This window comes from Chiloscyllium punctatum, chromosome 41, assembly GCF_047496795.1.
Source record: "Chiloscyllium punctatum isolate Juve2018m chromosome 41, sChiPun1.3, whole genome shotgun sequence".
NCBI classification, from domain to species: Eukaryota; Metazoa; Chordata; class Chondrichthyes; order Orectolobiformes; family Hemiscylliidae; genus Chiloscyllium; species Chiloscyllium punctatum.
In genome coordinates this window covers 11,118,849-11,141,378 of record NC_092779.1, presented here as the reverse complement: position 1 = coordinate 11,141,378, position 22,530 = coordinate 11,118,849, and positions in this window count along the sequence as shown.

Below are 22,530 nucleotides of genomic sequence, written 5' to 3'. Positions count from 1 at the left end.
ACTGCAACCTTTGATTCCAGATTCCTAAATAGGGGAAACATTTGACCCAGCATCTACCCTGTTAAAACTCCTTAACAACACAAGGGTAAGGGGTGAAAGCAGGACCAGGCTATTGGGTTGGATGATCAGCCATGATCGTGATGAACGGCTTAGCAGGCTCGAAGGGCCGAATGGCCTACTCTTGCTCTGATTTTCTAGTTTGTAAGTTTACATGGTGGCACGTGTAAGCTAATCAGTAGCCTAGTTTCCAGTTCATTTTTATTTCTCACATTATTAACTCGCAACACCCTCCATTTTACATAATCACTTTCAGTCAGGATGAAGCTCAATGACTGCTTGAAGCCACTGATGTGAAGAGATTCCACTGGTTAACATATACTTAGTGATCTTTTACCAAGTGTATGTACGCCAGTAATGCTTAACGAAAAGAGATCTTGTTGCATTGAATACTTATTTCAACCTTGCAAAGTGGAAGATGGAAGGAGAAAGTCAATAAGTTGATATATTTTCATTTGTCTCATCTGCCTGGATAGACTTTAGGTTGTATTATTTTTCTTATTCATATGGAAAAAAAGATTGCTCCCAATCACTCATCCACAATAAAAGGTGGATTCAGTTCATTTTTCTCCAGGTTTACTGATTACAAAAACAAGACGGAGTTAACATTATGAAAGATGAGACTACTGCATTTCCAGCCCACTTTGCTACACATTCAAAAAAGCAAACTTGTGAGGACGCTGGAGATCTGAAATATAACCAGGAAGTGCTGGAGAAACACAGAAGTGTGGCAGCATCTGTAGAGAGCGCAACAGGTTTGAGTTCAATGTGACTGAAGAAGCAGTTAAGACTTCAATTGTGTTGGGCTGGAGTCAGATGTAGGCCAGACGAGGTAAGGATGGCAGATTTTCTTCCCTAAAGGGTATTAGTGAACCAGACGGGCTTTTACAGTGTAGGACTGTGGTTGCTCTTAAGGACAGGTCTTTTTCCAGATTTTATTGAACTTAAGTTTCGCCATCTGCCATCTTGAGATTTGAACCAAAGTTCCCAGGACATTAACCTGGGTTTTTAAAAATTTGCTCTTGGGATGTGGGTGTCTCTGGTTAGGCCAGCATTTATTGCCCTTTCCTAATTGCCTAGAAGACAGTAAGGAGTCAATCATATTGCTAAGGGTCTGGAGTCACATGTAGTCCAGACCAGGTAAGGACAGCAGATTTCCTTCCCTGAAAGATGTTAGTGAACCAGATGGATTTTTCTGACAATCAACAATAGTTTCATGATCATCATTAGACTCCTAACCTCAGATTTTTTAACTGAATTCAAATTCTACCCTCTGCTGTGGTGGGATATGAACCTCAGGTCCCCAGAACATTGGCTGGGTCTCTGGATTAATAGTCTAATAAAAACCCATTGCCCCCCCCGGGTTGTGGATTGTTGGTCTAATGACATTACCAGCAGATTACCTTCCCTCTTTGCTACAGTTTTCCACAATCCAAATATTGTCAGTAAAATGTTACACTGAAGATTGTGATAAGTCAAAAATGAGTGATAAATAAGACTTGCCACAGACAGATTTTAACTTTCACCTCTGGGTTGTGGGTGTCTTTGACAAAGGTGATGTTTATTGCCAACCAAATCTCAAATTAATCTGGAATAAATCGCTCATTTCAGTTATAGAGGACATGAAACTACTGGGTTATCATAAAGACCTATCTTCATTAATGCCCTTTAGGGAAGGAAATCTTTCATCCTTAACTGGCCTGGCGTAAATGTGACTCCAGACCCACAGCAACATGTTAACTCTCAACTGCCTTCTACAATGGCCTACCATTCACATTGAATGCATCTTTGTGGACTTGAGTTTGAAGGATTCTGGATCCCTGCATTGGTTTAATTTAGAGAGGTCAATGAGCTTTTTTTAAACAAGGCTTTTGCTTGTAGTTACTTTGTCATAGCTACTTGTTTACGGGGGGCCTGGGTTTATACCTGGAAGGTCGCAGTGTCTACTTTGGACATTGTTTAGAAGAGTTGATGACCAGCCTACCAAAAGGAAAGCGTCCGCAGATCAGCTCTTCAGTTTCTGATAAACCTCTTGTTGTGAATCCAGTGTGATACTTGACAGTCCTCTAGAGGAGTGACTGGAGAATTTCTGGATACTGTGCTTCCTGAGCAAGCTGTGTCTACTAAGACCCCAGAAATAACTTGGTGACATCCATGCCAGAACACCAGAACTGACAGACATCTGAACAGTCCATACCTTATACTTGTTGCCTTCAAATACTAACAATTATCAACCAAATTTATTTTTAGAAAAATGCTAATTGCTACAGAAAGAAATCGACATTTTTGTTTTCCTTTGTTTAATGTGCATGTGTATGTTAAGACCATAGGAAAGTTGCAGCACAGAAACAGACCGTTTAGTCTATCATGTCTTGGCAACGTGAAGAAATCATTGCCCATTTTAATCCTACTTTAAGGACCTGGTGCATAGCCTTGCAGTTTATGGTGATTCAGGCTCAGATCCTGTTCTTTTTAAATGAGTTGAGAGTTTCTGCCTCAACCATGGAACTGAGCCACAAATCCTAGACTGCCCTCTAGATGACAGGGCCTTTCCTCTTGTCTCCCCTCATCTTTCTACCAACCTTACACCTGTACCCCTTGTATCTGACCTCTCTGCTGTGAAAACAGTCTCCCCTTAATTTAAGCCCTTTGTTATTTTGTATAACTAAATTAAGGCACACCTCAGCTTTCTCGGGAAACAACTCTGGACCTATCCAATCTTTACTCTTGGCTGCAAAGGTCAAGTTCTGCTAACCTTGTTGTAAATCTCCTCTGTACTCTCTCCAAAACAATTATGTCCTTCCTGTAACTTCTTAGCCAGAACTGTACACAAAATGGCCTAACCAGTGCTGCATATAGTTTCCCCATTATATCACAGCGTTTATATTCAGTACCTTGCTCAATGAATGTAAGTATCTTATGTGCCTTCTTCACCAGCTTATCTGACTGCCCCCCACCTTCATGGACCTGTGGACATCCACTCCAAGGTATTTCACTTTCTCTATCCCTCTCAAGGCCTCCCCCTCCCCCCAGTTATTGTCCAATCCTTTGGTTTGTTTACCGTCCACAGCCTCCATTTCTCCAGGCTGAATTCCATCCTGCCATTTTTGTTTCCACTTCACCAAACCATTTGGTGTCTGACTGTCACTAACAGTCACCAAACATCTGGTCAAGTTCTGAATTGTCTCTACATTTCTCAAAATATGCCTCCTAGATTTTACTCCAATTCACTAACACATAACACAAACAGCAAATGCTAAGCCCCGTGGATCACCACTGGAAACCGATTTCCGTTTGTGAAAATATCCGACAACTTACTTCCAGTCGCTGAGGCAATTTTGGACTCAATGCGCCATATCCGTGTGCATCCCATCAGCCTCAATTTTTCTGCACAGTCTGCCATGTGATTGATTCGTCATTCAAAATTGCCCCGTAGTGTCCAGGGATGTGCAGGCCAGGTGAATTAGTGATGGTAAATGGGAGATTTTGGGGATAGGGTGCGGAGGTTGGGATGCTCTTCAGAGGGTCAGGCTTGATGGGCCTAATGGCACTGTGGGGATTTAATGAACATCTACCCTCGTCAACACTCCTTTTGTTCTTCTTTCAAAAAATGAAGCTATTGTGTCATGACCTTCCCTTACCAAAACCGTGCAGACTACTCCCACTGAATCTGTGGCCTTCCAATTAACAGTTAACCTTGTGTAATTCTGTATCTTGTAATTAACCAAAAGCCAAGATCAGACTCTTGATTTTATAATGATTTGACCTGTCCCTCTGCATCCTTTTGAAAGATTGTTCCAACGTTTGCAGTTCTCCAATCTGCTGGTACCTGACTTATATTCAGTGATGGTTGGAACAGGATGCTCAGAGCATCTGCTATATCCTCCCCGGCTTCCCTTTAAATCCTCCAATACAATTCACCTGGCCCTGGCAGTTTTAACCACCTTCAATGAGGTCAGTTCCTCCATTACTTCTCTTCTCATTCTGCTTACTTTACATAAAATTTCACACTCCTCTTTAACTGGAATGTCTGTATCATGAAGACAGGAACAAAATACTCATTGAGAACCCACATCTTCTGTTTTAATGTTGTGTGTGTGTGTTTTAAGATAACTGGAGGGATTCACCAATATTCCACATGAGAAACTTTGTATGTTAGCCATTTTTAAAATTCATTTGGGGACAGGGGCAATGCTGGCCAGAACAGCATTTATTGCCCATTCCAAATTACCCAGAGAGCAGTTAAGAGTCAGCCATATTGCTATATCACATGTGGGCCAGACCAGGTAAGGATGGCAGTTTCTTTCCCTAAAGGACATTATTGATTATGGTTTCATGGTCATCATTAAGCTCTTAATTCCAGATTTTTTATTGAATTCAAATTCCACCATCAGGATTTGAACTCAGGTCTCTTGAACATTATCTGTTTCTGTGGATTAATAATGTAACAATAACACCGCCAGCCATTGCTTCCCCCTCAAATTCATGCAACATGTTTCCTCTTGCAATAAATCAATCATTTGTTGTTTGTTAAATAAACCTTTCTGATGGATCTTTTTATTTAAGTCTAATATATAGAAATCATTGGATTGGCCATATCAGGAACACTAGGTAAAACAATGACATTTCTGTGTGTGATCTGTGAAACTGTGAGACAAAAGAAACAGCCACAGAAAGAGAGACAGAGACAGACAGACAGAGACAGAGACTGACAGAAAGACAGACAGAGAGAGAACAAAAAGAGGCACAGAAAGAAAGGAAGACACAGGCAGACAGATTGACAGAGAGAGAGAGAAACCATTCTTGATTGAAACAGACCCGAGTAGCTAGTTTTATTATTCTGCAGTGTAGAGAATGTCTTGGGGAGAAATTAACAGGATGGAACAACGAGCTGATGGTTTGGTCAGACAGTCAACTCGAAAGGTAGCTTGTTGCCTCTTTCATTTCTCTTGATTAAACTGTGTTGAATTCAAATGATCTCATTAGTATACAACGGCGGTCTCTTTTTGGACAGGACTCACACTCAGGTTAGGAAGCCACTGACGTGCCCCATACTTGACCTGAATTTTGTTCCTTAATGAACTAACACCGTGGAGCTATGCTTTGCTTGTTACTGAAAACTGACTTTCCTTTCACACAGCGCTGCAGACAGTATTATTCGACTGAATTGCTTTTAATTATGCTTCATATGTATCAATAAATTTCATATTGAATATAAAGTGTAATCTAACTGAGAACAGTAAATGCTGGAAATCACAACAGGGCAGGCAGCATCCATGGAGAAAGAGTGAGCTAATATTTCGAGTCTAGATTATTCTTCGTAACGATTGTTGTGAGATACATGAAGATATTATGTCATGACCTTCCCCTTATGAAACTGTGCTGACTATCCCTGCTTAATCTGTGGCCTTCTTGATTAACAGTTAACCCCATCTCTTGGCTTTCTATTTCGTAATTTAACCCAAAACCAAGGTTAAACACGTGATCTTATAATGATTTGGGCTGTCCCTCTGCACCCTTTGAAAGAGTGGTCCAGTGTTTACGGTTCTCCAATCTGCTGGTACGTCACTTGATGGTTGGAAGATGATCCTCAGAAGCCTCCCTGGCTTCCTTTTACATCCTTGAATACAATTTATCTGGCCCTGGTAGTTTTAAACACTTTAAGAGCATTTTGAAAACCAGAATCCAATGCATTTAATGAATGCATTCAAGTGATTAGTGAGCTTTCCCGATTGTTCCTTTCTCCGTTACATCTTCCTGATCACCCTCCATTGAATTCCTTGTCCTCATTTTCCTGAACTTTATTTTGGTTTCCCTTTGAGAGTTTGCGTGCATGAATGATGCTCATGTAAATATACACAGAAAAGATTCATCAGGTCAGGCAGCACCTGTATAGACAGAAATATTAAGATAAAAATAGCACGACAGAGGCTGCAAATTCTGAGGTAAGTAACTCATTTCCTGCCTCCCTGAATTCAGGGGTGTGATAGAAAGTTCCTCACGTGCCTGGGTGAGTGCAGCTCCAACAACAACCAGGAAGCTTGACACCATCTGACTGTTGATTAGCAATCCATCAACCACCTCCAAAATTCACTATTTCCATCATGTACACTCAATCGCAGCAGTGTGTTGCATCTACAAGATACACTGCAATAAAAAGCCTTTGGCAGGGCTTTCCAAACCGACAGCATTCGAGAAAGATGAACAGCTAGTGCACGAGAACGCCATCATGTGCAAATCCCCCTTAAAGCCACTTGCCATCCACACTTGGAAATATATTGTCGTTCCTTCAGTGTTTCTGGGTCAAAATCCTGAAATTCCCTCCTGAACGGCATTGTAGACGTTCCTATTCCCCAAGGACTGTGGCGGTTGAGGAAGGCAGTTCACCACCCTCTTCTGAAGGGCAACTAGGGACGAGCAATAATTGCCGACCCAGCCAGCAATGTCCACATCCCGCAAATTAATTTTTTAACATGTGATACTGAGAGGAATGTGCTGTGGGGAATTATGATATGGCTGTTTCTGAAATACACCAGATAATAATCTGATGTGATCAGTCTCCCTTGCCTTGAATGACTGAAAGCTAAGTGTGAGTATTTCTTTCCTCAAGAAGGCTGTATAACTGATGGCCGCTGTAACATTGTCACATTTGCGAAATGCGAGTGCCTCTGCTTTTTGCCTATAAAGCCAATTTGAATTATTAAATGGATTAGTTTGTTTCTCTGGGTGTTCACAGTGGGAAATCATTTTTAATGAGGGCTTGAGGGTCAAATAGTGGATGGATTTTTCTAACAGCGGTTAATAACAGGAAGAAAGGAACTAGGTAGGATGTTTAAACAGCGTGATGTTACACCCTCCTGTGTAGCTCAGTGGGGATGCTGGATGTGATAAAGCAAGGCAGGTCTCCAACCTTTTCTAGTGCCACTTCGAAGGGAACTTAGGGCAGTCCAGCATAACATTTAGAAGATGTTGGTCCCCTCTGGCAGAAATGTTGGAAACCAATCAGTGTCCCATGCTATCCTGTTAATTTAAGAAACACTTAAGATTTCCATGAATGTTCAGATCAAGAGGCAGTGGAGTGGGTGGGAATCATAAATATGTGAAACAGAGCCACAGAAATATGACCTTTCTCTTAGCATGTTGAATAAATGATGACATCAATATTGGATGAGGCGACTCTGTCTGATTATAGTTTATCGTTACAGATACAAGAATTCTCAACTTTCCACAACACTTGTTACAATTTAATGGTAAAAAAAGTCATTAAGCTGATGGGGATCAACACTCTCTGCTCAGTAGCGTGTAACATGTTATCAGCATTTATTGACAACAGATAAACATGTTCTTTATGTTAATTCACTGTGTTATACTTGCTTGGCAATGGAGGGACAGGACTGGGAGATCTCTGTGTTAATGTCACATGAGCCTTCATTTATAACTGACCAGGGTGGAACCTTTTACATTTCCTGAGATATAGACTTTCACCATCAAGAGCTATTCAAAATGAGAGGACTCTGACAGCAGAGCATTGACACTGTAATTTTAATCACCCAATACTAGATTCAAACTCGCACATTTCGGGGTTCACTTGGCTGAATCCCCTGATATGACTTATGGAGATGAGGGGGAATTTCTTCTCTCAGATGGACAGTAATATTGGGAATTCTCTCCCCCAGACAGCAGTGGAAACTGGGCCATCGAATATGCTCCAGGCTGAATCTGACTGATTTTTGATTGACTACGGGAGTCCAAGATTATGGGGGCAGACAGTAAAGCGAAGGCAAGGCCTATCACATCCACCATGACATTATTGAATGGAGGAACAGGCCTTCTCCAGTTCCTGATGATCTAATTGGATGCTGTGTATTGAAACCCCTTTTTTGAAACTGTGTGTATTGTTTTGAGACAGTACCACCAGCAATAATAGCATTGGCTGAAACTTACTTCGAGCTGAAATTCCTCTCCAATCTGAATGAACAAGAGAATATCCTGTGGCTTCGTACAAAGGAAGAGGGAAAGCAGCAGACTGAAGGGGTTAATATTGTATTAAACTCCTCCCAATCTGATGATGTCATCAGGATTTGGATGAGGAATGACAGAATTTCTTTGAAGGTTGTGAGGGGAGCCCTATATCCACATGATTCCTGATAGACTTTGGAACAATGTCTCACCTACTAACATAACTTGGTCTGAATTGCTCTCATGTAATGCAATGTAGGGCAGCACGGTGGCTCAGTGGTTAGCGTCACTGCCTCACAGTGCCCAGGGACCTGGGTTTGATTCTACCCTCAGCTGACTGTCCGTATGGGTATGATGTGAAGGTGCCGGTGTTGGACTGGTGTGGCCAAAGTCAGAACTAACATGACACCAGTTTATAGTCCAACAGGTTTATTTGAAATCACAAGTTTTTGAAGCACTGCCCCTTCATCAGTTGAAGTGGAGAGAAGTGTCTGTGTGGAGTTTGCACGTTCTCTTTGTGTCTGGATTGGTTTCCTCTGGGTGCTCTATTTTCCTCCCACAGTCCAAAGATGTGCAGGTTAGGATGGATTGTCTGTAGTGTATATGGATGTGTAGGCTAGATGGATTCGCCATGGGGAATGCAGGATTACAGGGATGGGGGGAAGGGGTGGATCTGGGTTGGCTGCCCTTCAAAGAGTCAGTGTGGACTCATTGGGCTGAATAGCCTGCATTCACACTGTAGTGATTCTATGATTTTTAATAATATTTGAGATCCACATCTTGTTAAGACCAGCCAGTGGTTTTCTCTCCCACTGTAGGCCAAATAGGCTATGAGACTGAGTGAAGGGTAGAGGGCGATGTTTGCAAATGACCCCAACCACAAGCTGATAATAGCCAGCAATGCAACATATACAACAGCAAGGATCTTTCTCTTTGTGGTGTGTCGAGAATCCCAATGTTTATCCGAAGGAATGCAGTCCTGTATGTCGTGATGAACAAAAGCTAAAGGGCTTTGAGGAAGTCTCTGCACAACATTGCTCCAAACTCGAATATTGTCCACCTTAGAGAAGGTACGGTTAAAAGGAGGTTTGAGAGGTTTTCAAATCTCAATGGTTGGATAAATAGGGAGATATTGCTACTGGGGTCTGCAGTAATGGTGTACAGAAGATTCAACTCTCCGATGTCAGGGAATAAAACTGAGCTGAGATGAGAAACGTTCTCATTAAACTGTGCACTGCAGTGCGGAAGGACAGTGGAAGAAGACCCAAAGTTGACATATACAAGGACAATCTGATACAGGGATTACATACAGAGGGTCAGGATGGAAGAGAAGAAAAGGAAAACTGATTAGAAAGACTGACCAGAGCAGGGGCAAAGGCAATGATCCAAATGGACTTGTTTGTGTTTTATCATCCTATGGAATGAAGCCTTTTTCTTCTCCCTCACCCATTTAGGGCTGTTATGTAGAAATCGGCCTGTCACCTGTCCTCCCAGGTGCTCAGCAAATGAAGGTTTAAAGAAGAGCATGCAGCAACAGCCAGGAGGGAGTGAACCCAAAGTCCTTCTTTCTTCCAAACCTGCTCACCTCCTGGTGTGGGATGTCAATCCAGGTCCATTAGGCACTGTCTGAAACCTGTCGTTTGAAGCCTACACGCATTACTTCTTCAACTAATTCTAATGAATCACCACCAATCATTTACATTCCCAAGGTATCACCTCCTCACCCACCCACTACCTGGGCACAGGGTTCCTTTTTGGCTTTACTCGCGCTGTGCACCATTTGCTAACTCCTTTCAGACCAGCACATAGATCGGGTAAATAGACAAGGTCTTTTCCCCAGGGTGAGGGAGTCCAGAACTAGAGAGCATTGGTTTGAGGTGAGAGGGGAAAGATTTAAAAGGGACCTTAGGGACAATTTTTTCACGCAGTAAGTGTATGGAGTGAGCTGCCAGAAGAAGTGGTGGAGGCTGGTACAATTACAGGATTTAAAAGGCATCTGGATGGGTAAATGAATAAGAAGGTTTTAGAGGAATATAGGCCAAATGCTGGCAATTGGAGCAAGATTATTTTAGGATATCTGGTTGGCGCGGATGAATTGGACTGAAGGGTTTGTTTCCGTGTTGTACATCTCTATGATTCATATTAGTAGGAGAATAGACAAGGCACCACACACCTCGTCAAGAGCACTATTTTCATAGCCATTATCTTTGTGCCACCTTACACCATGTGTGTGTGTTTCTGTGTGTGCATGCATGTATGTATGTGTGTGTGCATCTATGTGTGTGGGTGCAATCGTGGAAGTGTGTGTGTGTGGTTGCATATATGTGTGTCTGTATATCTGTGTTTATGTGTGCATGTGCATTTGTGTGTACATGTGTGTGTAATGTGTGTGTTTGTGTGTGTATAAATATGTGTGTGTTTGTGTGTGTGTGATTTTCCTGAAAGAACTAACAAAGAGATTTTCCACTGTTCTTTAACTACCTGTTCAATAAGAAGCCCTTCATATTCTGAGCTCGAAGATCTAGTTAAATAATGGAGCACAGTCACTGATAGTTGGCCCATTCCTTCTCCTATGTCCTATTCCCTTCCAGCATCTCTTACATCATCGAGGTTTAATACAAGACTAGTGTCCACTTTTCAATTCTACACCTCCAGAAAAATATTCTGGAGTTTTTTTTTCGTTGTGCTTTTATTGAACTGTGTGGCAACTTTTATTGATTTATATTGTGCTTCAAACCCTTTTAAAATTGTACTGGTCAATATTTTATAAAGCGTAAACAGAGTTGTAATTTTGAAAAGGTCAACCCTTAATCAAAGTATATTAGACACCAAGTCCTGATGAAGGAAAGTAAACACCCTACAGTTGTATGACTCATAGCAGATTCATATTTAGGTCAAACAATGTATTGCTGTAGGTCAGTGAGGAGAATCAGCCCATAGTTATTGTTCGACATCAGTAGTACAATTGAAAAGCTGAAATAAATGCAGGGTACTGTCAACTTTGGTTAAATGGCACTAATTAACTGGTTTTAATTTGTTTTCTCTTGTTATTTAGGATTTAGAGGTCTTGTAGCACAACAAGTAGGACACATTGTACCACAGTGGGTGGTATGGTGGGTCAGTGGTTAGCACTGCTGCCTTGCAGTGCCAGGGACCCTGGTTTGATTCCACTCTTGGGTGGACTGTCTGTGTGGAGTTTGCACGTTCTCCCTGGGTTTCCTCTGGATGCTGTGGTTTTCCCCCCACAGCCCAACGATGAGTAGATTAGGTGGATTGGACATGAGAAATAGAGGGTTACAGGGGTGGATTGGTCTTTGGAGGGCTGGTGTGGACTTGATGGGGTGAATGGCCTGCTTCTACACTGTAGGGATTCTATAATTGCCTCTGAGCCAGAAGCTGAAGGGTCAAGTCATGACTTGATTGTCAAGGAAGTTGTGTCTATAATGTAATCAAACAGGTTGCTTGTCAATTTATATAATGTTCCAACACCCATTATAAGAGGCAGAGATATTATGTTGTTCTATACAAATAATACTTTAGTTAATCAACCCCAGTTAGAAAAGTCTTTCAAAATTCTATTTTCCTAACAAAGAATTATAGCTGTTAACCTTCTAGAAGCTCACTTGATCATAGCAAACACACATTCTATGGGTGTGGTCTTCACCAAATATAGCACACATCTACTGAATCTCTTCAAATTGGTGTGTAAACCAATACCTGTTGTGATTGGAATGAGGTCAGCCAGGTGGACCTCGTGGAATAGGAGTTTCCTGATGGGCGTTGTTAATCTGGTCCAATTAGGGAGCCCTGGCTGACAGATATGGACATGAGTTGGCAGTGCTACAAACCAAGCTGATGGCAATACTAGGCAAGTCTGATCCCAGTGTCCAACCTGGTTTGATACATCATAAGTCTAAGAATGAACAGCAGTGCCAGGGGTTCTGCTTACACCAGGAGCTTGCTCTAAGCGAGCTCTGGGTCATTGCCATGGACTCTCCATGTGAAAATAAAAAGTGACTTGGTGACGGGATACTGGCCTTGGTGGAATTATTTCAATATCATCTTCAAGTAACAGAAGCAGCTGTAGTAATAGTGCATTTGCTTTCTCTTAGTCTCTGATTTTAGGATCTATCTGCATCAACCTGCCTGTACTGCACCACTAGAGTCGTAAACCTCTACCAAGCTCTGCTGGCTCTGTGTTCTTTTATGCGCTGTCAAATTCAGAAATGTTCATTAAAAAAGCAGTTTTGGTATTCATTTCCATAGTATTTCCTTTCCCTGCTACCTTTTTCAAAATTTGGAGATGCTGGTGTTGGACTGGGGTGTACAAAGTTAAAAATCACACAAAACCAGGTTATAGTCCAACAGGTTTAATTGGAAGCACACTAGCTTTCGGAGCGACGCTCCTTCATCAGGTGATAGTGGAGGGCTCGATTGTAACACAGAATTTATAGCAAAATTTTACAGTGTGATGTAACTGAAATTATACATTGAGACATTGATTGTCTGTTAAGCCTTTCATCTGTTAGAATACAGTGATAGTTTCATTTCTTTCATGTGTAAATCACAAAACATTTTTTTTAAAGTTGCATTCTCAGGTTAGCTGTTAACAATGGTGATAACTCGACAATATATTGAAGGTGTTAGCCCCCTGTGTTCTCTGTCTATGACCCGATGTTTAGATTGATTCTAATCTGAAAAGTGAGATAACAGAGTTTTAAAGAGAGAGCTAAGAGCAGCAAGGAGGGGACACGCAAAGTCCTTGGTTGGTAGGATTAGGGAAAACCCAAAGGCTTTCTATAGGTATGTCAGGAATAAAAGAATGACTAGGGTAGGAATAGGTCCAGTTACGGATAGTAGTGGGAAGTTGCGTTTGGAGGCTGAAGAGATTGGGGAGACACTGAATGAATACTTTTCGTCAGTATTCACTCAGGAACAGGACATTGTTGCCGATGTGAATATTGAGTCACAATTAATTAGAATGGATGGCTTTGAGGTATGTAGGGAAGAGGTGTTGGAAATTCTGGAAAGGGTGAAAATAGATAAGTCCCCTGGGCCTGATGGCATTTATCCTAGGATTCTCTGGGAAGCAAGGGAGGAGATTGCAGAGCCATTGGCCTTGATTTTTATGTCCTTGTTGTCTACAGGAATAGTGCCAGAAGACTGGAGGATAGCAAATGTGGTTCCCTTGTTCAAGAAGGGGAGTAGGGATAACCCTAGTAACTATAGGCCAGTGAGTCTCACTTCTGTTGTGGGCAAAGTCTTAAAGAGAATTGTAAGGGATAGGATTTATGAACATCTGGATAGGAATAATGTGATCAAGGATAGTCAGCATGGTTTTGTGAAGGGCAGGTCGTGCCTCACAAACCTTATTGAATTCTTTGAGAAGGTGACTAAGGAGGTGGACAAGGGTAAAGCAGTAGATGTGGTGTATATGGATTTTAGTAAGGCGTTTGATAAGGTTCCCCATGGTAGGCTACTGCAAAAATTACAGAGGTATGGCATTGAGGGTGAGTTCGAGGTTTGGATTAAGAATTGGCTGGCTGGAAGAAGACAGAGGGTAGTAGTTGATGGTACAGGTTCATCTTGGAGTGCAGTTACTAGCGGTGTTCTACAAGGATCTGTTTTGGGACCATTGCTGTTTGTCATTTTTATAAATGACCTGGAGGAGGGGCTAGAAGGTTGGGTGAGCAAGTTTCGGATGATACGAAAGTTGGTGGAGTTGTTGACAGTGAGGAAGGATGTGGCAGGTTACAGCGGGATATAGAGAAGCTGCAGAGCTGGGCAGAAAGGTGGCAAATGGAGTTCAATGTGGGTAAGTGTGAGGTGATTCACTTTGGTAAGAGTAACAAGAAGGTAGGGTACTGGGCTAATGGTCGGATACTTGGTAGTGTGGATGAGCAGAGGGATCTTGGTGTCCATGTACACAGATCTCTGAAAGTTGCCACTCAGGTAAATAGTGCTGTGAAGAAGGCATATGGCGTACTGGCTTTTATTGGTAGAGGAATTGAGTTCCGGACTCCTGAGGTCATGTTGCAGTTGTATAAGACTCTGGTGCGGCCGCATCTGGAGGATTGTGTGCAGTTTTGGTCGCCATACTATAGGAAGGATGTGGAGGCACTGGAACGGGTGCAGAGGAGGTTTACCAGGATGTTGCCTGGTATGGTAGGAAGATCGTACGAGGAAAGGCTGAGGCACTTGGGACTGCTTTCATTGGAGAAAAGAAGGTTTAGGGGTGACTTGATAGAGGTGTACAAGATGATTAGGGGTTTAGATAGGGTTGACCATGAGAACCTTTTTCCACATATGGAGTCAGCTACTACGAGGGGGCATAGCTTTAAATTAAGGGGTGGTAGGTATAGGACAGATGTTAGGGGTAGATTCTTTACTCAGCAAGTCGTGAGTTCATGGAATGCCCTGCCAGTAGCAGTGATGGACTCTCCCTCTTTATGGGCATTTAAACGGGCATTGGATAGACATATGGAGGATAGTAGGTTAGTGTAGGTTAGGTGGGCTTGGATTGGTGCAACATCGAGGGCCAAAGGGCCTGTACTGCGCTGTATTTTTCTATGTTCTATGTTCTATGTACATAAATTCATGCAGTTTTTGAGCTCAGAGTTCTACATGAATGTATGCAGTTTTTGAGCAAAGTGCAATGTAAGTCTGCAAGTACAAATTCACCACAAAAAATATATGTGTGCATATGGGTCTTTGTCTGTGTGTGTGTGTGTGTGTGTGTGCCTGTCTGAGGTGGGGGTTGTGAGTGTGAAAAAGTGTGTGTGTGTGTGTAGTGAGTGCAGAGTGTCTTAAGTCTGTGAGGGGGTACATGTGTGAGTGTGGGAGTGTGTGTGTCTATAAGGGTGTGTGTGGGTGTCTGTGTGCACATCTGTGTGTACCTGTGTCCATGTGTATGTGAGAGTGTGTGTGTGTAGGAATATCTGTGTGTGTGTGTGTAGTGCCATGGTGGTCACCTGTAATGTGACATGAACCCAAGGTCCTGGTTGAGGCCCTCCCTATGGGTACCGAACTTAGCTATCAGCCTCTGCTCGGCCACTTGCCCCTGCTGCCTGTCCCGAAGTTCACCTTGGAGGATGGTCACCCGAAGGTCCGAGGCTGAATGTCCTGGACCACTGAAGTGTTCCCCAACTGGGAGGGAACCCTCCTGTCTGTTGATTGTTGTGCGGTGCCCATTCATCCGTTGTCGTAGCCTTTGCTCGGTTTCCCCAATGTACCATGCATGGTCCAGGACATTCAGCCTCGGACCTTCGGGTGACCATCCTCCAAGGTGAACTTCGGGACAGGCAGCAGGGGCAAGTGGCCGAGCAGAGGCTGATAGCTAAGTACGGTACCCATAGGGAGGGCCTCAACCGGGACCTTGGGTTCATGTCACATTACAGGTGACCACCATTGCACTACACACACACACACAGATATTCCTACACACACACACACTCTCACATACACATGGACACACATATACACAGACACGCACACAGACACCCACACACACCCTTATAGACACAAACACTCCCACACTCACACATGCACCCCCTCACAGACTTAAGACACTCTGCACTCACTACACGCACACACACTTTCTCACACTCACAATCCCTACCCCAAACAGACACACACACACAAACAGACAAACAAAGACCCACATGCACACATATATTTTGTGTGGTGAATTTGTACTTGTAGAGTTACATTGCACTTTGCTCAAAAACTGCATATATTCATGTAGAACTCTGAGCTCAAAAACTGCATGAATTTATGTAAAACTCTGTTATCTCACTTTTCAGATTAGAATCAATCTAAACATCAGGTCATAGACAGAGAACACAGGGGGCTAACACCTTCAACATATTGTCTAGTTATCACCATTGTTAACAGCTAACCCGAGAATGCAACTTTAAAAAAAATGTTTTGTGATTTACACATGAAAGAAATGAAACTATCACTGTATTCTAACAGATGAAAGGCTTAACAGACAATCAATGTCTCAATGTATAATTTCAGTTACATCACACTGTAAATTTTTGCTATAAATTCTGTGTTATGATCGAGCCCTCCACAATCACCTGATGAAGGAGCGACGCTCCGAAAGCTAGTGTGCTTCCAATTAAACCTGTTGGACTATAACCTGGTGTTGTGTGATTTTTAACTTTTTTCAAATATTGCTTGTTTTAATACAAAAAACTTACAAGCTTTGAAACCACTGATTCTATCACAATGTGTTGGCAATAGACCTTGATTAAATTACCTACAGTACGGAAACAGACCCTTCGGCCCAACAACTCCACACCAACCCTCTGAAGGGCAGCCCACCCAGATGCACTCCCCCCATACTTACCCTGAACACTATGGACAATTTAGCATGGCCAATTCACCTGACCTACACATCTTTGGATTGTGGGAGGAAACCAGAGCAACAGACACAGGGAGAATGCGCAAACTCCACACAGTTGCCCAATGCTGAATCAAACCCAGGTCCCTGGCACTGTGAGGCAACAGTGCTAACCACTGTGCCACCATGCTGCCCCATGTATTTAAATGCATTTATTTTATATATATACTATACATGCTATATACTATAGTATATTTACTATACATACTTTAAATGTATTTCTTGCAAAAAAAAATGCCATTTAATATTCACGAGTTTCTGTTTTTGGTGGTTGCTGCTCCACATTTAAATGTTTTATTTTTTCCTGTTTCATCTACAGTTTCTTCTAATTTTCCAAAATTAACAATATGGTGACCTCCTGTTCTCCAAACGCCCAGCTTCCATCCGGGAGGTGAGAAGGATTCCTGAAAAGACTGAAAACAAAAAAACGCTGGAGATAACAACGGGTCAGGCAGGCAGCATCCAGGGAGAGAGAGCAAGCTAACGTTTCGAGTCTCGATGACTCTCCATCCGAGCTGACATGAAGTGTGAAGGGGGCGGCATTTATGCAATATTTTGCTGGGGGGGGGGAGTGCTGCGGAGAAAGGGGGCTGATAATGTAAAGACCCCCAGTGCTCCATCCCCACACTATTACATAAGTGCTGCCCCCTCCACACTTCACATCAGCTCTGATGGTGAGTCATCTCGACACAAAACATTAGCTTGGTCTCTCTCCATGGATGCTGCCTGATCCCCAGGGGATTTTTTTGTTTTCAGTCAGATTCCAGCATCTGCAGTAATTTGCTCCTACATCCTAATTCCTGAAAATCAGATTTATCGACTGATTTAGCTGAAGTTGTGGGCACTACATTGGATTGACCCACAAAGATGCCTCTTCCTTGTGTTCCTTGCCTAACAGCTTTCAGCATGTGCTATCAGTTTGTGCCACTTGCAACAGACAATCATCAATTGATGCTAAGTGCTGCAGGGCTCCTTCAGACGGGGAAATGCAGTCAGGAGAGAGTGAACTCCCCCCTCTCGGTTCCAGGAGAGAGGCAACGTTGACATGCAGAATCCAACTGCAGTGTTCAGTTTGTAGAGTCAAGATAATAAACACATGCTGTGACTGTGACTTCAGAACTCATGTGATCAGACTCTGCTAGAAGGTTGGAAACTGTAACAGCTCAGAACATGCTGCTCTTTGGCCTTACTTATTTCTAATAAACATTATTAATCTGGTCCAATCAGGGAACCCTGGCTGACATATAAAAACAAGAAGTGTCAGAGGTGCTGACTCTGAATGAGGCAGTACTAGTGTCAAGGATTGTTCATGTGTATATAAAGGGTGACTGGGAGTCAGATACTGGCATCTGTGGAGTTATTACAGTTACAAAGAGTGGAAGAACCCTGTGATTAGCATGGCTGCCCATGGTACGTGTTGTATAAAGGGTTTGAAAAGGTCAAAGAGTGGCTTAAGCACCACCTATTATGATAATGTCATACCAGTTGGATCTTCCTCATTGCCTCTAATGATATTTGTCATGACAGTGTGCCCTGTACACAGCAGTTATGCAAAAAAATGGTATTTTGTTTTAGATACAAACCTCTTCTGATTATCGGGTGGTTTTCTGCAATCACAAGAGACTAAGCAGGGCATGTAGATCACTGTTAGGAAATGTTGAATTGTAGTCAATTGGAGGATTAACCCAATCTGGATGCTCTAATTATCTTTGAGTGATTCAGAGGAGCCAAAGGATAAAGCACCATTCCTTCTTTGGCTCCCAGAACAAGAGTTACAATAGATCTGTATTGCAATGTTCACATGATGCATCAATTGAACAAGAGATTACATCCAAATTTGTACAACATGATTGATACAATATCCTGCTTTGGTCTGAGCCCTCCCAATCCCTGGGCTTGGTCGCTGGCCTGGCCTGTTGGGGTCATATAAGGAATGTTTTGGGAGGAAGGGGCAGGTTTGGGGAGGGGACAGATCAAAAGGGAATGTCAGTAAATGGATGGAGGACTGGTTAAATGAGGAAATATACATTGATGCAAAGTGGAGCATAGGAGGGTGAGAGGCAACCTTATAAAGGTTTATAAAATCATGTGGCATATAGACAGGGTTAATGGTTGTTGTCTCTTCCCTAGGATAGGAGATTTCAAGACTAAAGGGGCATTTTTTAAGGTGAGAGGGGAGAGATTTCAAAAAAACAAGAGGAGCAATTTTTTTACACAGACAGTGGTTTGCATGTGGAATGAAGGTCCTGAGGGAGTGGTGGATGTGGGTACAATTACAATGTTTAAAAGATATTTGGATAAGTACATGAATAGGTAAAGTTTAGAGGGATATGGGCCAGGAGCAGGCAGGTGGGACTAGTTTAGTTTAGGATTATGTTCGTCATGAACTGTTGGACTGAAGGGTCTGTTCCTGTGTTCCATGACTCTATGAAAGGAGGGCATAAAGACCTTGGGGTGCAGAGGTAGTGTCTCTGCCTCTCGTTCAGGTTCAAGTTCCACCTGCCACAGAGGTGTACCGTAATCAAACCGAAAGGGTTGGTTTTAAAGAAAGGGGTTTGGATGACAATGGGTTAAGATTGCTTTCAAAGGAAACAAAGGGTAGGTCCAGATAAGGTGTAAACCATTACCACCATCTGCTGTGTCAAAATGGTCCGTCCACATTGATTATTCCCCACTGTTATGTAGCCTCCTACTCCGAGCATTCTGTGATCAGGTCAAAGTAGGCATCATATCACTAGGGACTGTAATAAGAAAATATTTCCCAATTTACTGGAATTCCCACTAGACCAGTGTCTGCTGTGCCATTTTATTTCCATTCTGTGACATTTTAATTGCGACATCTTTAATATAATTGCACAAGAACAATTATTCTCTTTAACCAGACTCTGGTCCTTTGATATAGTCCACTTCTGTATGATGAATGCTCAAAACTGGGACACCAGAGGTGAGTGTTAGCTGTCAATGGGGGCAGAAAGTGGAAGGCTGAAATTTGGATTCATTTTTGCAGATGTTACATTTTTATAGATGAATTTAAAAGCTGCTGCTCCTTGTATCTGTCCAGAAATCGCTTGTTAAACGAGGCAGTACTGTACAGTATGAGTCACATTTGTTGTTGTTTAAAATCATGAACAATGCTTTGCTTTCAATATTGGCATATAGTCAGAACTGACCGATGTTTGTTTTTGTAACTGCTATATGGAGGAGGTGCTGGTGTTGGACTGGGGTGGACAAAGTTAAAAACCACACAACATCAGGTTATAGTCCAACAGGCTTATTTGGAAGCACTCGCTTTCAGAGCGCTGCACCTTCATCAGGTAGCTGTGGAGCTGGATCATAAGACACAAATTTATAGCAAAAGATTATGGTGTCATATAATTGAGATGATAAATTGAACAAAACTAGATTGCTGTTAAGTCTTTCACCTTTTAGAATGGGTTGCAGGTTTCGGTTTCGTGCACACTCACATGCACACACTCACACTCTCTCTCCCTCACACACTCACACTCTCTCTCCCTCACACACTCACACTCTCTCTCCCTCACATGCACACACTCACACTCTCTCTCCCTCACATGCACACAGTCACACTCTCTCTCCCTCACACACTCACACTCTCTCTCCCTCACATGTACACACAAACATATAAGCCTATGGGGTGAGTTTGCATTTGTAGAATTGTTTTTGCAGATACATTCTATTTTGTTCAAAAAGCACACAACCTACAGGCAGTCAGGCTATGTAACATTTTATAAATTCCTCCTTTGGAAATAGAACCAGTCTGACTCAAGATTGGAATAAAGACAGATTCTAACCTCATACCTTTAATGCATTATCTGGGCTGAGGTATTACCTTTTTTTATAAAACCCTAAGTTATCTAGGAAATGTGATTTGAAAGAAGTTCTGAGATTTACATATTAATAAATCAAAACCTGTAACCCATTCTAAAAGATGAAAAACTTAACAGCAACCTAGGTTTGTCCAATATATTGTTTCACTTGCATGATACTGTAATCTTTTTCTATAAATTCTGTGTCTTATGAACCAACTCCACAGCTACCTGATGAAGGAGCAGCACTCTGAAAGCTGGTGTTGTGTGATTTTAACTTCTGTAACTGCACAGCACTAAAGAGATTTACTCAGGAATATAACAGCATCGGAGGTCTCATGTTATAGGAGAGTCAGCATACAGGGAGAGAGACTGTGAGTGTGTGAGGGAGAGAGAGTGTGAGTGTGTGAGGGAAAGAGAGTGTGAGTGTGTGAGGGAGAGAGAGTGTGAGTGTGTGAGGGAGAGAGAGTGTGAGTGTGTCAGGGAGAGAGCGTGTGTATGTGCATGTGAGGGAGAGAGAGTGTGAGTGTGAGAGAGAGTGTGTGCATGCGAGGGAGAGAGAGTGTGAGTGTGTGAGGGAGAGAGAGTGTGAGTGTGTGCATGTGAGGGAGAGAGAGTGTGAGTGTGTGCATGTGAATGTGTGCGAAACCGAAACCTGCAACCCATTCTAAAAGGTGAACGACTTAACAGGTTTGTTCAATGATCTGATCCTTATACTTAGGTTCCGAGTATCTTGATATTCTGTCATGGGATGTGGGCATCATTGGCAAAGCCAGAAACAAAAACAGAAATTGCTGGGGTAGCTCAGTATGTCTGGCAGCATCGATGGAGAGACATCAGAGTTGATGTTTCAGGTCCAGTGATCCTTCCTCGGAACTCATTCCTGATGAAGGGTTTATGCCCAAAACATCAACCCTCCTGCTCCTCGGATGCTGCCTGACCTGCTGTGCTTTTCCAGCACCACGCGTGCGACTCTGATCTCCAGCATCTGCAGTCCTCGCTATTCCTTCCTCTGAACTGGTGAGTACATAGCAGGAGGTGGGGTTGGGGCTGGGGATGGAGTCAGAAGGAAGGGGAGGGGCAGAAGGTTCCAGAGGGGCATGGTTATCTCTAAGTTGTCGAATCTTGAGTGACTTGATACCTGCAAACCAATGATCCAGCCAACTGAGCTAAACCGACTGCCACACACAGAGAAATTGGTGACATTTCTGCATATCTCCTCGATGTAAAATTTACAACAGAGTGTTTTCTCGTGGGATGGTAGTTACTGTCAGTGCAGACTTATTGGGCCAAAGGGACGTTTTTGTGCTGTATGGCTCTATGTGAGAATCCCTTGTTTCCCATCCCTAACTGCCGTTGAGAAGGTAGCAGTAAGCAACAAAAGCTGATCTTTCCACGTCCCATGGAAGAATAACAAATTCATTAACTAGTTCCACAAGACAGGGATTTTTCTGATTCATTCATGTGGGCATCACTGGTTGAGCTAACATTTACTGCCCATTACTCTTTGCCCTGGAGAAGGTGGTGATGAGTTACCTTCTTGAACCGCCTCAGACCATGTGCTGTAAATATGGTCTCAGCACTGTTACGAAAGGGAGTTCTTGGATTTTGATCCAGTGACAATGAAGGACAGTGATATAGTTCCAACTCTGAATGGTGATGTTCCATGTTCCTGTTGTCCTTGCAGGGGATAGAGGTTGTGGGTTTGGAAAGTACTGTTGAAGGAGCATTACTGCGTTGTTGCAGTGCATCTTATTGGTAGTACATATTGCTGCATCTGAATGTCAGTGGTGGATGGAGTGAAAGTTGAAGGTGTTTGATGAGGTGACAAAGTAAATGTTTTTTCCTGTTTGTTATTGAGCTTCCCGAGTATTATTGGAGATGCACCCATCCAGGCAAGTGGGGAGTATTCCATAAAGTTCCTGATTTGTGCCTTGTAGATGGTAGATAGGCTTTGGGGAGTCAGGAGGTGAGCTACTCACTGCAGAATTCCCAGCCTCCAATTTGCTCTTGCAGCCAGTGTATTTATGTGACTTGTTCGGTTAAATTTCTGGTTGATGATAAGCCCCAGGATGTTGATGATTAGGGATTCAGTGACAACAGGAAATGTTCCATAATGATAAATGTCAAGTAGGGAGATCAAACTTTCCTGAAACCAAGATTTGGATCAGAGGGAGAATCCAGAATGTGTCTCCATTTGATGACTTGAATTGTGACTTGCAAATAACTCATTTCTAATATCCAGTAAACTGAGTTTAAAAATGGCTTGAGGTACATCTT